General features: G+C 41.4%; 1 protein-coding gene across 5 annotated transcripts in view; it reads left to right on the top strand.

Moving 5' to 3' along the window:
• Window positions 1-7,990: 7,990 nt before the first annotated feature.
• SHPRH (SNF2 histone linker PHD RING helicase) overlaps window positions 7,991-14,213 on the top strand; it is a 142,573-nt gene continuing 136,350 nt past the window's right edge. For 3 of the 5 annotated variants that reach the window (XM_008177225.4, XM_065588788.1, XM_065588791.1), the window contains exon 1: window positions 7,991-8,745. The gene's annotated coding sequence lies outside the window, so the exon portion shown is untranslated. Of the gene's footprint in view, window positions 8,746-10,797; window positions 12,690-14,213 lie in introns of those variants that run through there. The other 2 variants (XM_065588789.1, XM_065588790.1) reach the window with 2 other exon arrangements.

Raw genomic sequence — 14,213 nt, 5'->3', positions numbered from 1 at the left:
AGGAGCAGAGAGGCTCACTTTGACACCCAGGAAGAAGGCCTGTGGTGTGCAATTTTGCAGGAAGTAGCAGAAAGACCAGGGTCATGCAGAAAAGGACATTTGATATATTGAACTTGTGTTATTTTGTATGGAAGAAAACTGAAGCCCGGAAGAAAAGAAGACTGGACTCCTGTGGCTGTTGAATGTTCTTTGGTGCATTAGCTGGTGAGTTAGCTCACTGGTTTACAACTACTGCTGGTACCACTTAAAAATATTTTGCCACTTTACCTTTCACCATACTCCTAAAATATATGGATTTTCCCCACTCTGATCTGAAGTAGTGTTATGTTACTTATTGTAGATGAAACAATTATAAGATGAACCTGCAGGAGCCCCTCTATGCTAGCTAAAATATTTTGGAATTCAAATCCAGCAATCTAAGGAGTGGTGAGAAATAAAGTTTCTGAAGGTAATTTCCTCTTTGGGCTAGGTATGTTGATGACGATTCAACTGATCTGGAAAAGATCATAGCCATATCTCAGCCAAAACAAGAAATGAAAACTGTGAAATGTTCATTTGCAAGCTCTTGACTTCTGACTTAAGTTCTGGCATAAGACTGTGTGAAACCTTCATACCATCTAAAGTATCAAGAACCCCCTCACCCTGATTTTATAGTGGACAGATTGCCACTACCTTTGCTGACCATCTTATTGTGCTTTGGCACTTTAATGTAATTGCTAATATGCTTTTTCAACATCTCCCAACAAGTAAAAGAGGGGAAAAACAACAATTCCAAAAATAGAATAACTTGGGCAATAACCATTGCAGCAGCTTCTCCAACAAGATCCAGTGAGTGGGCAGTGCATTGGATGAAAGTGTATGATTTACCTGCTGAATTTGATTTTTGAGTACCTCTGTATGCTTCAGCCACATTAGCACCTTTGTCATAGCTCAGTCCCCTGCAATCAACCATATATAAACCATCTTTTTTCAGCTTCTCTAAAATAACCTCCGTAATATCCACATCAAACAGGGGAGGATATCAATAAACTCTACAATTTCCTCAACAACCTTTGCTCCGTCTTTCAAAATCTCAACATACGTTAACATGTGAGACATTTGTTTCATTTGGGAGAGGTCTGGGGTACAGTCAAACACAATAGAAAAGTATTTAGCTTTCCTAACCTTGTGGAAAATAGTCTGCTGTACTTTTCTTGTGATCCTGCTGAGAAATTCATATTGAATTCAGTTTGATAAGTACATCACCTTTATGGTACTAGGCTGAATAACTTCCATATTATCTCCCAATGCACTATCATACTTCACAAGCATTTCAAGTAAACCAAAACATTACCATTATAAGGCTGTCCAATTTCTCAAAGCTAAACACTTCTCATTTAAGCACAGCAAAATATCCAAGAGAATGCAATATATGGCACCACATGTCCTTCTGCATCTGATAGCAGGTTTGTATACCTTTGTTAGTTGTGAGATCCTTTTCCAGACATTCTGCTAGTTTCATCCAGTGATTGCTTTTCCAGCCAAATTCCTCCTCTTCTTTTGTGAACCATAAAAGTGGGTTCACAAACTTTTTTCACTTTAGGAAGTGTGTGCGCTAACATGAACGTTCAAAGGAACATATGGAGGCAAACAATCAAAACAGAACAAGGAGGCAAGAGTCGAACTGTACAGCAACCAAGAATGCTGGCATAACTCCCCATAAAGAGTTTTGACAAAGAACCACAATTTTAATACTTGCCTTCCTTTGTGTTTATTAGGAGAAAAGTCTTGTTTTAAAATTAACAGACTTTTCTACCAAAAAAACCATGAAGTGGACTGTAGCCCACGAAAGCTTATGCTCTAATAAATTTGTTAGTCTCTAAGGTGCCACAAGTACTCCTGTTCTTTTCATGAACAGAATCTATCACTTGTGGCCAAGTAGCCAAATATGCTTTGTCAAAGTCAAAATTCTGCTCCTGCCTTCAATAATTGAACCATTTTCAGCATTCATATCCATAACAGTTGCATTAGCAACCAACAGGCAATTTTAGTACCAGAATCAGAGACTCTGGCACTCAATAAGCCTGACAAACCCAAATTGACATCCTCACTAGCTAAGGAAGGCTCAGAAGTGCGAGTAACAGAACTGGCCACAGATAGTTCACCGACAACGTGGTTGAACTTTGAACGTTTCAAGAAAATTTGTAGACCACTCACACTTTTCTGATCTTTTTCATGAGGCTGCTGCATCTTGTGCTTTTGAACAGCACTCATCTGCTTGTAGGTAATGGCATGGCAGGAATCATAATTAAACAAGTCACACGATTAAACAATAATATAATGCCATTTATTTAAATATTTTTGGATGTTTTCTACATTTTCAAATATATTGATTTCAATTATAACACAATGCAAAGTGTACAGTGCTCACTTTATATTTATTTTTGATTACAGGTATTTGCACTGTAAAAAAACAAAAGAAATATTATTTTTCAATTCACCTCATACAAGTATTGTAGTGCAATCTCTTTATCATGAAAGTTGAACTTACAAATGTAGAATTATGTACAACAAAAACTGCATTCAAAAACAAAACAACATAAAATTTTAGAGCCTGCAAGTCCACTCAGTCCTACTTCTTCTGCCAATCGCTCAGACAAATAAGTTTGGTTACAATGTCACCTGAAAGTGAGAATAGGCACCGTTGTAGCTGGCATTGCAAGACATTTATGTGCCACATGATAAAGTTTCATATGTTACTTCAAGCTTCAACCACCATTCCAGGGGACGTGCAACCATGCTGATGACGGGTTCTGCTAGATAACAATCCAAAGCAGTGAGAACCCCCATATGTTCATTTTAATTATCTGAGTCAGATGCCACCAGCAGAAGGTTAATTTTTTTTTTTTTGCATGATTTGAGTTCTGCATTTTCCGCATCAGAGTGTTGCTCTTTTAAGACTTCTGAAAGCATGCTCCACACCTCGTCTCCCTCAGATTTTGGAAGGCACTTCAGATTCTTAAACCTAGGGTTGAGTGCTGTAGCTATCTTTAGAAATCTCACATTGCTACCTTCTTTGCGTTTTGTCAAATCTGCAGTGAAAATGTTCTTAAAATGAACAACATGTGCTGGGTAATCATCTGAGACTGCTATAACATGAAATATATGGCAGAATGCAGGTAAAACAGAGCAGGGACATACTACAAAAGTGCCATACAAATGGCTGTTCTCACTTTCTGGTGACATTGTAAATAAGAAGAGGGCAGCATTATCTCCTGTAAGTGTAAGCAAACTTGTTCAGCCAATTGCTAAGACAAACAAGAAGTAGGACTGAGTGGACTTGTAGGCTCTGAAGTTTTACATTGTTTTGTTTTTGAGTGCAGTTATGTAACAAAAAAAAATCTACATTTGTAAGTTGCACTTTCACAACAAAGAAATTGCACTACAGCACTTGCATGAGGTAAATTGAAAAATACTATTTCTTTTGTTTATCATTTTTACAGTGCAAATATTTAGAATAAAAAATAATATACACTTTAATTTAAATTACAGCACAGACTACAATATATATGAAAATGTAGAAAAACATCCAAATATTTAATTTCAATTGGTATTCTATTGGTTAACAGTATGATTAATTGCAATTTTAAAAATCTCAATTAATTGTTTTGAGTTAATTGTGTGAGTTAACTGCGATTAACTGAGAGCCCTAATCATAATTGACCATAAGAATTTACCCACCAAGCTCTTTACAAATGGATTGCTAGGTTTGGAATAACTGCACTAGTAGGTGAAAGATTTAACTAATATCTGTGTGAAACTCAGGGATATATCAGGTGAAAGGAATGAGCCAGAACTCAGGAATAAGGTAAAATGAAGGGGAGCAATTACAGAAAAAGCTAGGGCCCCATGACAGAAGAAAAGACTGATAAACGGGGTGGGGGAGGAAGGCATTACAGGCCCATGATGGGCTCGGTTCCAGCTCCATTGGAATCATATGAAACCCCCTTCACATAGCCCTGCTACTCTCATTATCTGATATAAGTTCTCCTAATTTTTCTCCCTGTTTCATTAAATTAAATTGCAATTACCTTTGTTCAAACAAACCTAATTTGTAGCACTAGGGAAATCACTAGATACCAAAGATAGGGACAATTAATCACTTGGTGCTGAGTAGAGATGGGCATTCTTCCACCCCAGTCTATCGCAGAGCTTGATTTTCACAGAGTACCAACAAAGATGGTTTTACAGGATTAGCATGCCACAGGGGAAATAGTATGTCATAGAGCTGGCACTCCATAGTGCCTTACGCTCTGTTTTCCATAAGCATTTCATTCTTACTAATTTTGTTGATGATATGCCAACCAGAAAAGAAACCAGCTTACTCTCCTATAATTCTATGGGCTCTGAATACTCAGAGGAGTAAAACAGGAAAAATATAGACCCATAATATCCACTTCTGTGATGCCTATGAGAAATCAATCAGCTGAAGATGGCTAGGTTGGAAATAATATACAGAATATTTTCCATCCAGCTGGGCTCAACACTGGCTTATATAAATGCATGAATTCAGCACTGTTGCTTTCATCCTCCTTCCCAGCTTCCCTTCTATCATTTGCTCACTCAGCATATCCTGCCGTAAATATGCTCTTGTGGGCAGGGACCATGTCTTCCTCTTTGTTTACCTACCACAGTGAGGCCCTAAACCTACCACAGTGAGGCCCTGAACCTAAGTCGAGTCTTTGCAATTTTGCCCAATCTAAATAAGATGATGATTTATTAGATACACTGCAGAGTATGTATGGCTCTGAGTACATACAGATAATAGATCTGTTGAGTATTAGGTTGCCAATTTTACAGTCACTTTTTGAGTATAATCAAACTATAAGTAAAAATTTAAAAACTCACAATGTTTTTTTCCAAGGTTGAATTCCAAAGATAAAATTCATGCAAAGTATATTATTTATGAAATAGTTTACTATATACTATCTATCATGGTACCAAGCAACTTGTATAATGGACCCTGAGAAGTACATTAGTTCTTTTAGGAAGGAAAATAAGTGCACAGTAGACAGGTAAGTGTGACATTGCACTCTATATATGATTTTATGAAAATATGCTGATGTGTGAATATAATGTAACTAAAGTGAGCTTCATGCAAAAGGTCTCTTGTAAGGTATCATTACAAAGCTTATAATCTACCGAGTGTGGTCATCCTATTTGTATAAATGTATCACTCTTGTATCTGAAACTAGAAATATGAAATATAACTCTGAGGGTCTACTGTAATTATGCAAAGTGTGGGCCATTAATGGTGGTTTGGAATCTTGATGGCTACCATTAACCAGGACAATTGACTGTAAATGGCTTTGTTTTACTTGTAAGTCTTCCTGTATACGTGTGTGCTGGCAAGTGGGTAATGAAGTCTTACTGTGACATGTGATCATGTCACTTGAACTGGAATCCATCTTTAACCTCGTGCTTTTCCATTTAGAAGGGGTGGGTGGGAACCCAGAGACACAAAGGATTCCTGCCTTATGCAAAAGATATATAAGTGGCTGAAACAGAACAAAGGAGGCTGCAGTCATGAGAAATTCCCTAGCTACCACCTGAGCTGGAACAAGGGCTGTACCAGGGGAAAGGAATGTGCCTAGACTAGGAAAGCGTCCAGTCTGTGAAAGAAACTTATTCAAACATCTCTGAGGGTGAGATTTTATCTGTATTCAGTTTTATTACTGTACTAGGCTTAGACTTGCGGGTTATTATTTTATATGGTTGCTGTGAAGAGGAGGAAAAGCCCTTTCTTTCTCAATAGCTTCTCTCTATTGTTCCTTGATTCATGTCTGCTTACCTACATTGCAAAACAAATATCCCCACTACTAATAAGCACCTCAGAAGTTGCCTATAATACCATCAGACCACACACCACTGCTGGCAGTTCCAGCAGATCCAGGCAGCTACCAGGATGACAAGTCCTTTGCCCTATTCAGTTCTCTGAGTGACTATCAGTCTATTTTACAGCAAGATCTGGCTCTTGCTTTTCAGAATTTTGCATCTTTTAAAGTATTATTTGCAGTGAGCAATTTATTAGAGCAATTTAGTCTTTTTACCTCTGAAATTATTCATGAACATATTTTATATTAATTTAAGTTATTCAATGTGTTTTTGCAAACATACTTTAGCTCATGGATTGCCTGACATTGTCCACCATTACCACTGATTTGAGAATTTGCTATTAATAATTTAATATTTCTTAGTCTCAGCTCTCTGACTGGATGATTTCTAGTCCCAGAAGTGCTTTTAAGAAGTTGATGCAAACACTTTTGGTGTGAATGTTAATGCAAATACATATTTTCATGAGTATGCCTGAAAATTTCTTTCTATAATCTTGTTAACAAAAAGCTTGCACATACAAACGTTTAGGGAAAGCAAATAAGAGAGGTCACAAATAGTAACAAATGTGTGAATTTATTCTAATGAATGTTCACAGATACTTTTTTGCAGCATTTACTCAACTGTTGTCATCTCTGACTTACTTATGATTTGGGGAGTGGGGGAATGTGCAGCCATGACATTTCTGGTACCTTTGTATGACTTTCTTATCCTGTATGAATCTGCCAATTCTATAACCCTATTCATGAAACATAATGAGGCGGCTATTCAGGTATGCACCATCCAAATTCTGCAGGTTCAGAACCAACCCATTACTGATTTGGGTGAATCAGTCTAATCATAAAAAGAGACAAGTGATTTACTTTGAACTGTTCTTCCTCCTCCCCCTCCCCCCCAAAAAATCCTACTGTGGAAAAACCTATTATAAGCAGAAGGATCCTAAAAATGTCACTATCCAGTCTCTCTAATAAAAGTGTAAATACACTTTAGTTAAGGTGACCAGATAGTAAGTGTGAAAAATCAGGATTTTTTTCCAGGGGAGGAGGGAGGGAAGTCGCATATATAAAACAAAGTCCCTAATACCCTGACAGTCACAATAATATCTGAACATCAGGTCATTCTAACTTTAGTGCACCCATAACCATAGTTGATGGGCACTATATAACACTTAAGGGATCCATCAGTTCCCTCTGCAGGTGCCCCAGTTTTCCTTCTCTGCCGCAGCTGGAGTGGGACATGGAGGGGGAGTTTGTGATGTGTGTTGCCCTCTCTTATTTCTGAGAAGGGGGAGGACTGCACTGCGCACATCAGTCAAGGGGGCACTGTGCGGCAGTGTAGAGGTGCGCACTGTAAGAAACTGCTTCTGGCTGGCAAGGGAGCACTGTGTGTGTGGGGTGCAGCCAGATTTCTCCCTGCTTTTTCCCAGTGAACAAACATGGTGGGGGGAGTACTGTTCAGGCCCCCCCCATGGTCCTCTGTGCCCCCCTAGGGGGGCTGTGAGGGGGGAATGAGGAGCAACACCAAGCATAGGCGCTGACTTCCCTGCATTTCCATGGGTGCTCGACCTCACCATGCCCTGGCCCTGCCCCCACTCCACCCCTTCCATGAGGCCCCACCCCTGCCCCCTTCTTCCCTGCCCCCATTCCAACCCCTTCCCCAAAGTCCCGTCCCTGGCCCTGCCTCCTCCCCCAAGAACGCCAGGTTCCCGCTCCTCCCCCTCCCAGAGTGTGCAAACAGCTGTTTGGCGGCAGCCGGGCAGGAAACGCTTGGAGGTAGGCGAAGGAGCAGGAATGCGGCGCTGGAGGGGAGGGGATGGGAGGGGGGGAGCTTGGCTGCCTGTGGGTGCAGAGTACCCACTAATTTTTCCCCGTGGGTGCTCCTGCCCCAGAGCACCCACAGAGTCGGCACCTATGACACCAAGTGCTCCATGTATCCAGGTCACTTTCCCCACCTGGGCTGTGCTGTGCTGTGCTGTGTAAAGCGAGCATCAGGAGTTGCTGCTCTCCTGCCCTCCACTTACGCAGCCCAGGTGGGGAAAGCGACAAGGATACTAGGAGCCCTGGTGCTGCTCCTCGCTCCCCCCTCACAGCCCCCTTGGGGTGCACGGAGGAAAAGCAGCGGGGGACGAGGAAGAAGAGCAGCAATGCCAGTTGCTCCACGCATCTAGGTCAGCTGCCCCACTTGAGCGCAGGTGCGGGGCATAGGAGTTGGGGCAAAGGGGCACAGTGTAGGAGTTGGGAGGAAAGGGAAGGTGGAGAACCCAGGGCACCCACAGGGGGTAGGGGCAATAGGGTGCCGTGCACCCAAGAGGTCCGGGGCACCATTTCCCCCAAGGGCAGCCCTGCGTGTCACACGTTTCCCCCCTACCCCTGTGAGGACGGGGGGCGGGGGGGTTGCTGCGGGCGTTTCACGGCTGCTGCTGCTTCTCATCCCACGAGCACCCCTGGGTCCGGCTGTCCCGGATCAGCCCGGCCAGCCCCTTGTGCGTCTCTTCCCTGGCCCCGGCCACTGTCCGCCCTCCACTGTGCGGCTGCGAGGAACCCACATGAGGCGCAGCGGCCCCGCCCACCTCTCTCCCCGGCTTTGGGAATGGCCATTGCGCATGCGCTAGCTCCGGGCCCGCACGCTCCTTTCCGCCGGCGCAGCCTCCGCTAGCCAGGTGGCTCCTTCCAACACCAGACGGGCGCGCTCTGGTGCTGTCGGGAGCGCGCGCGGCTGGAAGGCCGTTGTTGACTGCGGCCGCCCATCAGCACCCCGCAGCGCTGCGGGTTCTCGTAGGAGCGCAACTGCCCGGAAGCTGCCCGCCCCTCCCCCCCGCCGGAGGCGCCCCGAGGGGCTGGAAGGAGCCGGCGCGGGAGCTGACTTATCCCCTAGGTAGGTTCAGTGTGGGCGGGGGCCTGCCAGGCTGTGGGTCCCGTCCCCGTAGGGCGCCCCCTGTGTCACGGTGCAGCAGCCCCTGCGCCTGGCGCCCCTTTCGCTCCCGCTGCCCGTCCCCGCTTTGCAGTCAAAGTGCCCGGCTCTGTGCTGTGAAATGGCAAAGTCTCTTCGCCACCCCCTGCTGCGCTCCCCCCCCCTTTATAAGGGGACGTTCAGGTGGTTCGGCGAGGCCAGGCCTGAAGTGGGGCTGAGCCGGGCGCCCAAATAAATCAGTGTCTCTGGGAAGAAGCGAGTACTTCTGATCCAGCAAAGCCGTGATAATTTCCCCCTTTGGATAAATTGCAGCCTCGCTTAGTTGTGCTGTGTTTGTCCGAGTTAGCCTGACAGCTCTTCGGGACGAGGGCCCCTTGTTTCTGCAGCAATGCAAGAATACACGGCGCTTTAGAAAAGGGCGAGCAAACCATTGCACATAAGTGTCCCTGCCAAAGGGCCCATTGAATGGGAACATTGCAATACAGTAGAACCCCATTTACCCGTTACCTGGCTCTCCGGATTAACCAACCCACCCCTGGCGCACACCCAGGAATAGAGTAAGGGAGATTGGCGCTGTCAGTCGTGGGTGGCGGGGCTCGGGCTGGCAGCCCCGAAATCCCCCACCCATTCTTCTGTTTATCTGAATTTTTGTTTATCCGATGTGGCCCCAGTCCCAATTAGATCGGATAAATAGGGTTCCGCTATGTAACGTTATACAGGAGAGTGGGGGCTGTGAGCTTCACAGCTGGAATGCTTCAAAGAACAACTGGGTTTTCAGAAGTTCTTTCAGGGCAATGAGTGTGCTTTGTTTAGGTTTGCAAATGGGTGTGCACATGTACATTACTTTATAAATATTAATTCTGTTTGCTCTGTATTCATGCAGTAAGTGTGTAATAAGGAAAAATAAAGATGGAATCTGGTGGTTGCAGTTATGATGTCAGTAACCTTGGTGCTGCCCAAATTTCATCAGCTTCTAAAATGCAGTATTTGGGAGGTATCAAAATATCATACATTTCCTTTCACATTAATAGCTTTATTTGGAGTAGTCCACTGAGGAGAAATGTTTATTATTCAAAAGATACTGTTAACTTCTGCTTTCATATTCTTTTGATGTTTCAAGTAGCTCCCCAGCAGCTACAGGAAAAATTGAAAAAATGAGATGTTAAAATGTGTGACATTGGAGCATGCAATAATAATGTAGGACAGTGGCTTTCCCTACACATTTTCAAATGACGATGCAGCAGACCCCTTTAGAGTTCTTAGACATAGTCTGTGGACCCCCAGGTGTCCATGACCATAGGTTCAGAACCACTGGTCTAGGAAATTTGAGCTCCTGTAAGGAATGATATAAGGTGTCCCCCCTCCAAAAGAAAAATCCAAAAAACCACATGCCCAATACAATAAGAAATGTGATATAGCACAGTTTTAAAGATCATTGCAAATCCAGAAGGTATATTAGAAATCCTTTAACTTTGTATAGGTTACATAAATTCCCAATCTGTCGAAGACTTAGCCACATACTTTTCTTTGCAGGATTGGGGCCTCATATTGTGGACATGATTGTTTCATACGTGATTTTAAGTGTCTCTTTAATTATGATGCAAACAGATTTCTTTAACTATGTTTGTCATTATGACCTGAATGCAGCTGGTTTATACAGGGAGAACTCCATAGATTTGATTGAAGGATACTGGCCTTTGTTGTTCACATTAAGTGCAAGAATTCTAAAAATCCAATTAGCTTGTCTTCGTTTTTTCTATTCTTAAAGCTTGCACTTTTCTCAGTATTGATACTAATAATCAGACAGTTTCACTTTTATATTCTTAGGGTGCAATGTTTGGAATGTGGTTTGAGCATTGGCCTGCTAAACCCAGGGTTGTGAGTTCAATCCTTGAAGGGGCCACTTAGGGATCTGGGGCAAAATCAGTATTTGGTCCTGCTAGTGAAGGCAGGGGGCTGGAAGACCTTTCAGGGTCACTTCCAGTTTTATGAGATAGGTATATCTCCATATTTTTTTATTTTTTTTTTAACATTTCATTAGACTCCTCTTAATGATGAAAAATCATTTCTGTTGGTTGATGTGTATAGGCTTCATACAATCTTGTTTGTATGAAATGTAAATTGTGGGTTAAATTTAAGTTGACAGTGTCCATTTACATTGAAGAAGCATATTTAATGTCAAGTTAACAGAACACTAGATTTCAAATATATACATAATATTACATATACTATATTAGCCTAAAAATGTTTGACACACTCTTGTTGATTTTACTTTCTTTATTTTAATGTATGGGGAAGAGTCCATAGGCAGACAGAAGATGAGGTTTCTGAACAGGAGCCTTGGCAATAACCTTGATTATTGGAGTTGGGGGAAGGGTGCCAGATTTTCTAACCCTGCATGTAGAATAGTGTGTATATATATTTGCATGTTGTCTTATTTAACTAGCCATGTGCACATGCAGATACCTCTTTTTTTATATACACATTGGTCATTTGCTTGCCTAAACTACGTGTGCAAAAGTGTGCATGCAGTTGTGTGTCTAATTTGAAATCCAGTCAGTTTCCTCAACTGTTGGAATTCAGGTGTTCTTGGATTTATGTTAAAGAGGATGACAGCTTCTATTTTTCTGAGTACATAATGCTGGCCATTTTGTGGAGTGTCAAAGCATTACTCAGAAGATGCTGCTATCACACACCCTTCAGCTGGATGAATGCAACAAGAGCAGTTGCCTATTAGGAAGTATGGGGAAATTATTGGCTTTATAATGAAAGGTATGTGGGATCTTAGAATGATGATTAAATTTGATTCTGAGACCATGTACAATGGGAGAGTCCAATTCACATGCCAGTGATTTTAAAAGGATACTACTGATATCTCTTTATATTAGGGCTCTCAGTTAATCACATAATCACATCATATTATTATTTTTATTACAAATATTTGCACTGTAAAATGATAAACAGTATTTTTCAATTCACCTAATACAAGTACTGTAGTGCAATATCTTTATTGCGAAAGTGCAACATACAAATGTAGATTTTTGTTGTTATATAACTGAACTCAAAAATAAAACAATGTAAAACTTTAGAGCCCACAAGTCCTACTTCTTGTTCGGACAGTCGCTAAGAGAAACAAGTTTGTTTACATTTATGGAAGATATTGCTGCTGGCTTTTTACTTACAATGAAACCTGAAAGTGAGAACAGGCATTTGCATGGCACTTTTGGAGCCGGCATAGCAAGGTATTTACATGCCAGATATGCTGAACATTCATATGCACCTTCATGCTTCGGCCACCATTCCAGAAGAGATGCTTCCATGCTGATGATGCTAGTTAAAAAAATGTGTTGATTAAATTTTGACTGAACGCCTTGGAGGAGAATAGTATGTCTCCTGCTCTGTTTTACCTGCATTCTGCCATATATTTCATGTTATAGCAGTCTCGGATGATGACCCAACACATGTTGTTCGTTTTAAGAACACTTTCACTGCAGATTTGACAACGCAAAGAAGGTACCAATGTGAGATTTCTAAAGATAGCTACAGCTCTCAACCCAAGGTTTAAGAATCTGAAGTGCCTTCCAAAATCAGAGGGAGACAAGGTGTGAAGTATGCTTTCAGAAGTCTTAGAAGAGCAACACTCCAGTGCGGAAACTACAGCACCTGAACCATCAAAAAAAGAAAATCAACCTTCTGCTGGTGGCATCTGACTCAAATGATGAAAGTGAACGTGCATCGGCCTGCACTGCTTTGGATCGTTATCAAGCAGAACCCATCATCAGCATGGACACGTCCTCTGGAATGGTGGTTGAAGATGAAAGGACATGAATCTTTAGTGCATCTGGCACGTAAATATCTTGCAACGCCGGCTACAACAGTTCCATGCAAACGTCGGTTCTCACTTTCAGGTAACATTGTAAACAAGAACTGGCAGCATTATCTCCTGCAAATGTTAACAAACTTGTTTGTCTGAGCAATTGGCCGAACAAGAGGTAGGACTGAGTGGACTTGTAGGCTCTAAAGTTTTACATGGTTTTATTTTTGAATGCGGTTATTTTTTGTACATAATTCTACATTTGTAAGTTCAACTTTCATGATAAAGAGGTTACATTACAGTACTTGTATTGGGTGAATTGAAAAATACTATTTCTTTTGTATTTTTTACAGCACAAATATTTGTAATCCAAAATAAATTTAAAATAAGTACTGTACACTTTGTATTCTGTGTTGTAACTGAAATCAGTATATTTGAAAATGTAGAAAACATCAAAATATTTAAATGGTATTCTATTATTGTTTAACAGTGTAGTTAATCATGATTAATTTTTTTATTCGCTTGACAGCCCTAGTTTATATTTTTAGAAACTATTTGTGGATCACAGGTCCCAAAGAATTGTTTTGAAGATGTGGGACAGCGTTGAAATAAATGTGGAGCATTAGTCAGAACTGCTGGTTTTATAGGAAAAACAAATACAAATCACAGAACAGTAAAATATTTAAGTGTATGAAACTTGTTTTCAATGTTTGTTTATAATTTTGAAAAGTGAGGATAAGACTAAATCTACTTTGTGTGTGTCCTGTGTAACATTACATTAAGTAAAGTGTAATATATATGATGAGATTTTCACTCAAATATCTGCATATCAGTCAGTTTAATGAAAAGGCAGTCACATCTTGCTATTGTTCCATGCCTTGAACTCCTACCGAAGTCAGAGTTTTTTAGGATCATGCACTATTGCCAAGTCCCCCACAAAGAGCCTATCCCAGCTCCCAATGAAGTGAAGACTCCCATTGATTTTAATGGAAGTTGGATTAGAGAATTTACAGTAAATCAAATTCTTACTGAAAATTTTCAGTTGGTCTTTTCCAGCATTACCTATTCATTTAGACAGGCATACTACTCTTCATAGAAATGTCAGACTGGAAGGGACCTAGTTAAGTTGTCAAGTCTCCTGCACTGATGCAGGATTACATATTATCTAGACCATCCCTGACAGGTGTTTGTCTAACCTATTCTTAAAAACCTCCAGTGATGGAGATTCCACAGCCTCCCATGGTAATTTGTTACATTGCTTAACTACCCTTACAGTTATCAGAGTAGCAGCTGTGTTATCTGTATCCGCAAAAAGAAGAACAGGAGTACTTGTGGCACCTTAGAGACTAACAAATTTATTAGAGCATAAGCTGAAGTGGGCTGTAGTCCACGAAAGCTTATGCTCTAATAAATTTGTTAGTCTCTAAGGTGCCACAAGTACTCCTGTTCTTCTTTTTACCCTTACAGTTAGGAAGTTTTTCCTTCTGTCTAACCTAAATCTCCCTTGCCACAACCTAAATCCATTTCTTCTTGGCCTGTTCTTGGTGGTTAAGGAGAACAGTTTATCACCCGCCTTTTTATAACAACCTTTTACATACCTGAAGACTGTTATCATGTC

Source organism: Chrysemys picta, chromosome 3 (genome assembly GCF_011386835.1).
Source record: "Chrysemys picta bellii isolate R12L10 chromosome 3, ASM1138683v2, whole genome shotgun sequence".
Lineage (NCBI taxonomy): Eukaryota > Metazoa > Chordata > Testudines > Emydidae > Chrysemys > Chrysemys picta.
Note: the sequence above shows the minus strand (reverse complement) of the source record. Positions and strands in the feature narration are given on the sequence as shown.